Source organism: Rhinopithecus bieti, unplaced genomic scaffold, assembly GCF_001698545.2.
Source record: "Rhinopithecus bieti isolate Rb0 unplaced genomic scaffold, ASM169854v2 scaffold_55570, whole genome shotgun sequence".
In the NCBI taxonomy this organism is placed as follows: domain Eukaryota; kingdom Metazoa; phylum Chordata; class Mammalia; order Primates; family Cercopithecidae; genus Rhinopithecus; species Rhinopithecus bieti.
Genome location: NW_016821707.1, coordinates 268,273 through 276,499, shown reverse-complemented (window position 1 = coordinate 276,499; position 8,227 = coordinate 268,273).

The window sequence follows — 8,227 nt, the reverse complement described above, 5'->3', positions numbered from 1 at the left end:
TAGTGGTGATGAATTCCTCAGCATTTGATTGTCTGAAAAGGATTTCATTTCTTCTTCACTTATGAAGCTTAGTTTGGCCAGATATGAAATTCTTGGTTGGAAATTATTTTATTTAAGAGTATTGAATATTGGTCCCCAATCTCTTCTGGCTTGTAGGGTTTCTGCTGAGAGGTCCACTGTTAGTCTGATGGACTTCCCTTTGTAGGTGACCTGGCCTTTCTCTCAGACTGCCCTTAAATTTCTTCCTTCATTTTGACCTTGGAGAATCTGATGATTATGTGTCTTCATGCTGATCCTCTCATGGAGTATCTTAGTGGTGTTCTCTGTATTTCCTGAATTTGAATGTTAGCCTCTATTGCTAGGTTGGAGAAGTTCTCCTGAATGAAACCCTGAAGTATGTTTTCCAATTTGGTTCCATTCTCCTTGTCTCTTTCAGGTGCCCCAACCAGTTTTAGGTTCAGTCTTTTTACATAATACCATAGTTCTCAGATGTTTTGTTCATTCCTTTTTATTCTTTTTTTCTAATCTTGTCTGTCTTATTTAAGAAAGATAGTCTTCAGGCTTTGAAATTCTTTCCCCTGCTTGGTCTATTTCCTCTGCTTGGTCTATTTATTGATACTTGTGGTTGCATTGTGAAGTTTTCATGTTGTGTTTTTCAGCTCTGTCAGGTCATTTATGTTCTTCTCTAAACTGGTTATTCTGGGTAACAACTCCTGTAATGTTTTATCATGGTTCTTAGCTTCTGTGCATTGGGTTAGAACATGCTTCTTTAGCTCAGTGAAGATTGTTATTACCCACCTTCTGAAGCCTACTTCTGTCAATTCATCCATCTCAGCCTCTGCCCAGTTCTGTGCCCTTGCTGGAGAGGTGTTGTGATCATTTGGAGAAGAAGAGTCACTCTGGCATTTTGAGTTTTCAACATTTCTTCATTGATTCTTTCTCATCTTTGTGAATTGGTCTAGCTCTGATCTCTGAGGCTGCTGACCTTTGGATGGGTGGTGGTGGTGGTGGTGTCGGTGGTGTCGTGGTTATTTTCCTTTTTTTTTTTTTTTTTTTTTCTGAGATGGAGCCTTGGCTCTGTTGCCTAGGCTGGAGGGCAATGGCATGATCTCGGTTCACTGCAACTTCCACCTGACAGGTTCAAGTGATTCTCCTGCCTTAGCCTCCTGAGTAGCTGGGACTACAGGCATGTGCCACCATGCCCGGCTAATTTTTATAGTAGAGACAGGGTTTCACTGTGTTAGCCAGGATGGTCTTGATCTCCTGACCTTGTGATCCACCCGCCTCGGCCTCCAAAAGTGCTGGGATTACAAGTGTGAGCCACCGCACCCAGCCCTGGATGGGGTTTTTGTGGGGACTTTTTTGTTGTTGTTGCTTTCTGTTGGTTTGTTTTTCTTTTAACAGTCAGGCCCCTCTTCTGTAGGGGGGGCTTCAGTTTGCTGGAGGTCCACTGCACACCCTATTCACCTGGGTCCCTTCTGCACCTGGAGTGGTGGTGCAGAACAGCAGTGATGGCTGCCTTCTCCTTCCTCTGGGATCTCTGTCCCAGAGGGACACCGACATGATACCAGTGGGAATGCTCCTGTATCAGGTGTCTGGCAACCCCTGTTGGGGAGTCTCACCTAGTCAGGAGGCACAGGATGTGGGACCTGCTTAACAAAGCACTCTGGCTATTCCTTGGTGGAGGGGTTACGCTGTGCTTGGGGGAATCCCACTTGTCCGGACTGCTCCAATTCCTCAGAGCCAGCAGGGGGAAAGACTAAGTCTGCTGATCCATGGAGACCACAGCCACCCCTCCCCATAGGGGCTCATTCCCAGGGATATCAGTTTTTTCCCTAAACCCCTGGCTGGAGTTGCTGAAATTTCTGCAGGGATGCCCTGCCCAGTGAGGAGGGATGGGTCAGGGCCTGGCTTAAAGAGGTAGTCTGGCCACAATCTGCCACAGCCACTATGCTGTGCTGTGTGGAATTCCTCCTTGGTCCAAACCGTCCAGTCTCCCATGGCAGAGTGGAGCTGCAGTAATGGCAGCCGCTCAGCGGGCAGCCCCAGGGAGCTCAGCAGGTAGCCACAGTGATGATGGCTGCCACTTCCCCCCAGGAAACTCTGTAGTCTTAGGCAGTCTCCAGCCAAGTGGCTGCTGAGAATCTGCACAGCTCTGTGCTTGGGACCCAAGGCCCTAGTAGTGTAGGCTCATGAAAGGGATTTTCTGATCCCAAGGTTGCACACATCCATGGAAAAAGCATGGTTTCCCGGGCAGGGTAGCACGATTACTCATAGCCTCCCTTGGCTGGGAGTGGGAGCTCATCTTGCCCTGTGTGGCTTCCAGGTGAGGTGTTGCACCATCCTGCTTTTCCTCACTCTCTGTAGGTCATGCCAACTGCCTAGTCAGTCCCACTGAGAGAACCTGGGTACCTCAGTTGCTGGTGCAACATTCACTCACCATTCTTTTTCTTCTCAGTGGGAGCCTCTGACCACAGCTCTTTCTAGTCAGCCATCTTCAGGTTTTATATTTAAGTCTTTGATCTATATTGAGTTGATTTTTATATATGGTAAAAGAAAGGGGTTCAGTTTCAATCTTCTGCATATGGCTAGTCAGTTATCCCAGCACCATTTATTGAATAGGGAGTCTTTTCCCCATTGCTTGCTATTGTCAACTTTGTCAAAGGTCAGATGGTTGTTGGTATGTGGCTTTATTTCTGGGTTCACTATGCTGTTCTGTTGGTCTATGTGTCTGTTTTTGTGCTAGTAAAATGCTCCTTTGATTACTGTAGCCTTGTAGTATAGTTTGAAGTCAGGTAATATGATGCCTCTGCCTTTGTCCTTTTTGCTTAGGATTGCTTTGGCTATTCTGGCTCTTTTTTGATTCCATATGAATTTTAGAATAGTTTTTTTCTAATTCTTTGAAAAGTGTCATTGGTAGTTTGATAGGAATAGCTTAGAATCTGTAAATTCCTTTGGGTCATACGGTCGTTTTAATAATATTGATTCTTCCAACTCATGAGAATGGAATGTTTTTCCCTTTGTGAGTGTCATCTCTGGTTTCTTTCAGTAGTGTTTTGTAATTACCTTTCATTTCCTCGGTTAGTTGTATTCCTAAGTATTTTACTCTTTTTGTGGCTATTGTGAATGGGATTGCATTCTTGATTTGGCTCTCAGCTTGGACATTATTAGTGTACAGAAATGCTACTGATTTTTATACATTGATTTTTGTATCTTGAAACTTTGCTTGAAGTTGTTTATCAGATCTAGGAGTCTTTGGGCAAAGACTATGGGATTTTCTAGGTATAGAATCCCATCATTTGCAAAGGGAGATAATTTGACCTCCTCTCTTCCTATTTGGATGCCTTTTATTGATTACTCTAGCTAGGACTTTCAGAACTATGTTGAATAGGAGTGGTAAGATTGGGCATCCTTGTCTTGTTCTGACTCTAAAGGGAAATGCCTCCAGCTTTTGCCCATTCAGTATGATCTTGGCTATGGGGTTGTCAGATGGTTTTTCTTTTTTGAGGTATGTTCCTTTGATGCCTAGTATGTTGAGAGTTTTTATCATAAAAGGATGTTGAATTTCATCCAAAGCCTTTTCTTCATCTATTGAGATAATATGGTTTTGTTTTAGTTCTGTTTGTGTGGTGAATTTATTGATTTGCATATATTGAAGCAACCTAGTATCCAGGAATAAAGCCTGCTTGATCGTGATGGACTAGCTTTTTGATTCACTGCTGGATTTTGTTTGCTAGTATTTTGTTGAGAGTTTTCACGTCTATATTCATCAGAAATATTTAGCCTTTAATTTCTTATTAGCACACCATAAAGATTTTTTTTAAGATAAGTTATTTTAGAATCATTCTGTCTTTTAGAAGTCTCTGCATGCTAATCAAAGAATGCATTCTATCATTTTTGAGAGGTTTTATATCCTTTCTTTTTCAAGGGCACCTCAAAGATGAACTAGTTTTACCTAGGCTAAAGGTTCCTCAAAGTGACCACTGTAATTCCAAATTATCTGTAGTAAATTTCACCCGTTTTTCCAAGAAGACACAAGATTTCAGTCCATAGTTTTTAAACATGTGAACAACCAGATTTCCAGATGAAAGATTGATTTCCAGTTATTTTGGACTTGGAAAACCTATTCTGGCCTTCCCTTCGGTTTCCCTTGGATTCCAAGTAAGCTATGGGGAATCCAGCCAAAGGAGCTATTCTTCTGAAATCTAGGGAACCAATGACCCTTCCTTCCTTATCAAATGGAAAAGGTGACTTACCCAAGCTCAGAAGAAAACAATAGAATATTTCTCGTTACTCGAACTCCATGGTCAGCAAGAAAGTAGTGAGTATAATGGGCTCTGTAGGTACTAGTATCTGGTTACTCACTGGCTTTGAAGGAGGAGTGTGGAATTCTTTGGATCCTACTTCTGACACCAAAAGTGTCAAAAATAAAACTAGATCAAGTTAGGAAAATTTTAAAGTGTATTTTCATTCAGTAAGAGAAAATACAGGTCATGATTTGGTAGACTTGAACCTAAAAGTGTTAAGAACTTCAGCTCATAGCAGTTATAGCTTGAGGCTACAGTTATAAAACTATAGTTATAAAACATGAATGAGGCTGGGCACAGTGGCTCATGCCTGTAATCCTAGCACTTTGGGAGGCCGAGGCAGGCAGATGACTTGATGCCAAGAGTTTGAAACCAGCCTGACCACCATAATAAAACCCCGTCTCTACTAAAACTACAAAAATTAGCCAGGCATGGCATTGGGTTTTGGGGTGGCACCCAGCTACTCAGGAGGCTGAGGCAGGAGAATTGCTTGAACCCGGGAGGCAGAGGCTGCAGTGAGCCAAGATCATGCCACTATACTCAAACCTGGGCGAAAGAGCGAGACTCCAGCTAAAAAATAAATAAAAAGAAAAAACGTGAATGAGGAAGTACATTTTTTCCTATTACGACTAGCTACTTGAAACTCTCTTTTTAGGGCAGCAGTTCCGCCTAATCTTACTTGTTTTAGCTGATTGCATAGGAATTATCAAATTATAATGACCTCAGAAAGCTTGGATTTTGCTTATGGTTAGAGGTAACATTCAGGAAAATCAGGATACTTTTAATTGTCACTTATGTGACTCAATGTTTTTGTTCTAGGGGTATATTCAAACTGTGGCCTTCAAAAAGTGTATCTTTAACATGTTACTTGAAACAAATTGCTGGGGCTTTTGTTGGCTTGTTTTTTGTTTAAACCAATTTTAGCTTTAGTGAAAACAGTCCCAACTTACATACCTGTTTTCTATGCAGTGGTATGGCAGGAAATGTTTAACAATATGCTCTTGTTGGTAGGGAAAAGAAAAGGCCCTGTTTTACTGTGCTTGCTAATTTCTGTAGTCTAAATGCTCCCACCACGACTACATGACTACAAACTAGTGACATGATGTTGACTTACTGACAAATTTTTTGAAAATGTAGCAATCAGCTTTCACAAGCCAGCTGCAGCACACCACTTTGTCTGTATTTTTGCTCAAGTTTTTAACAAAATTTTTAATCAAGACCATGCCTGGGACCAAGACCAATAGCATCAATTAAAGTCTCCTTTGTTGTCAAGCTGACATGGATGCATCAATCAGTACTCTTTGGGCAAGTCCAAAAAGCTACAAGTTTAACTCTTTATACTAGTATCCAGCCCATGTGTTTACTTTGTCCAATATCATGAGAGAATGTCAGAAATGTTGCTAATGCAAGTTATCTGTATCCCTCTGCTCTGTCAATTCTGCCACCATGTCAGAAGAAATTAGGTTACTTTGTCATGCTTGCATTTCAGACCCCATGGTGGCTTCTGAAGATCACTGCTTTCCATTCTAAATGGAAAACCATCTGCTAAATACCCGATGCTGGAATTTGTATTGCATAGCAATGGTTTGTTGTTTCTGGAGTCTGTCTTGCACCCCTCCCTGGAAACCTTAACATGGCTTGTGTACAGTCTTGTCTTTCACAGATTATTTTGCATATATGCCATGGGAGAAAAAAATAATTGAAGTTGGAATTTTGTCTTTTTTTATATATTATTTTTCATAATTTTGCCAACAACTGTTTTTCCTCCAGCAGATCTGCAATTTCTTTTGGGTCTAGAAGTCTGCTTGTTCAAAGAAAGTTGGGTTCTACTGGGGAATGTGAGAAAGTAGCTTTTGAAATGTAACATGCCCACTCATTGAACTTGTATTATCAACATGCAAAATCAGAAAACTGTCTTCCATGAGACTTTAAAATAAAATTAATATCAAAAAAAAAAAGTTGGGTTCTTTTCTGGTCTGTTGTTCCATCTTGAGGTTTGTGCCTCTCTTAATAATGTTCGCTGTAGCCTTTTTTATAAGAAGCACACCCCTATAGGTAGAATTCCTGTTTCTCTCTCTTTTTGCTTCACCCAAATACTCTTGTGAGTCTATTTCAGTCTGGATTTCCAGCTAACGTCACACCCTCTTAACATTCCACATGACTCCCTTTTCTCTTCTGTTGAATATTTTTCTTGTATGATTCAGCTTTTCTTTTGTTCATATTAGGTGAGATCCTCAACCCACCACATCTCCTTGATACCTGTGAGACTATAGTTCCCTACTTGGATGAAAATTTCATGTTTAGTATGGTCATTCCTACTCTTTGTGCAGAACTATATAGACTTTTGAGATCATAAGTCTTATAGTTCAATCCATTCTCAATGAATTCCTACTGGGAATTACTGTGATTTTCTCTAGTCATTCTTCTTTCTTGCTTTTATGTTTCAGTGTAAGGAACTCTTTCTCAGGTTATAAATCACGAGCAGGCGAAGGCATTCTTCTTGTCCCCTGATGTTGTATCCATATTCCTGGCCTAGGATGCGACAGCCCTGATAGTCAAAATCCTATTCTTGGATATCATCAATGCGGCTGGCTCTTCACTTTCAAAATCTTCCTTATTTCAGCTGTCCCTCGGGAAAAACTAAGAAAATAAGATGCAACTACATCCCTGAGTTGCCAAACCAGGCAGCAGGATGACATAATGGCTATCTCATTCAAAGGGGAATCATTATTCTGACATTCTAGTGTCACCTTGGCTACTGGCTAACTCTGTGACCTAGAACAAGTCACTTTTAACCCTCTGGGCTCTGCTTTTATCTTCTAATAAGCAGAAATAATAATGCCTTCACTGCCTGTATCTCAGAGTTATGATCACAATGAAATTAGATGATGTACATAAAAGTGTTTGTGCACTAGTCATTACATACAGGTGAGATACTGTCAGTAACATTACCAAGGCTCCTTGTGAAATGTGGGATGTGAAATTGAGCAAGATACATAGATTCAACATCAGAAGAGAAGAGAAAAAAGACTAATCAATTTGCTGAGCTCATTAATCTTCATTTGATGTTTAGTTGACATCTGTACTTGTAAAGGTACTCAGCTAAACACAGCAAAGGAGCTTTTAGGACTAGTGAGATTTTTTTTCTTAAACAAGTCTTAATGAAACTGTGCTGGCTGATAAGCACTGCAATTAACTGCTTTGCCAGCACTTTTAAACAAACCTTTCTCTCCGTTTTATCCCTGGGGAGATAAGAAGGAGGTGTAGAGATAAAAATATTGACTTGTTTTCATGTTGGTAATTTACAGCTGATAAACTGAATTGCTGCTCTTATCAGTGGGTTGTCTAGAAGGTTTGTTTAGAATCCACTGGTTACTCATGAAGTCTCAAATAAGGGAGAGGTGCCAGATTTGGGCCTGTCCTATGCCATAATTTCTCCCCAGTTGGAGACAGACTGTCAGAAATATGGTTATACTGGAGATTTTCAAGTTAAAACAAAGTAATTTAGAAGTCATTGATTAGGCCAGGCATGGTGACTCACGCCTGTAATCCCAGCACTTTGGGAGGCCAAGGCAGGCAGATCACTTGAAGCCAGGAGTTTGAGTGGAGCCTGCGCAACATGGTGAAACCCCGTCTTTACTAAAAATACAAAATTTAGCCACTCAGGAGGCTGAGCACGAGAATGGCTTGAACCCCGGAGGCAGAGGTTGCAGTGAGCCAAGGTCATGCCACTGCACTCCAGCCTGGTCAACAGAGGGAGACTCTGTCTCAAAAAATAAAATTAAAATAAGCCATGGATTTGAGAATGCATTTTATTTAATAATTATATTTAATAATTATATATAATAATATAGAATAATATAAAATAATTTACCTATTATGTTACATAATTGTTTATTTATTTAAATAATAAGACCAAA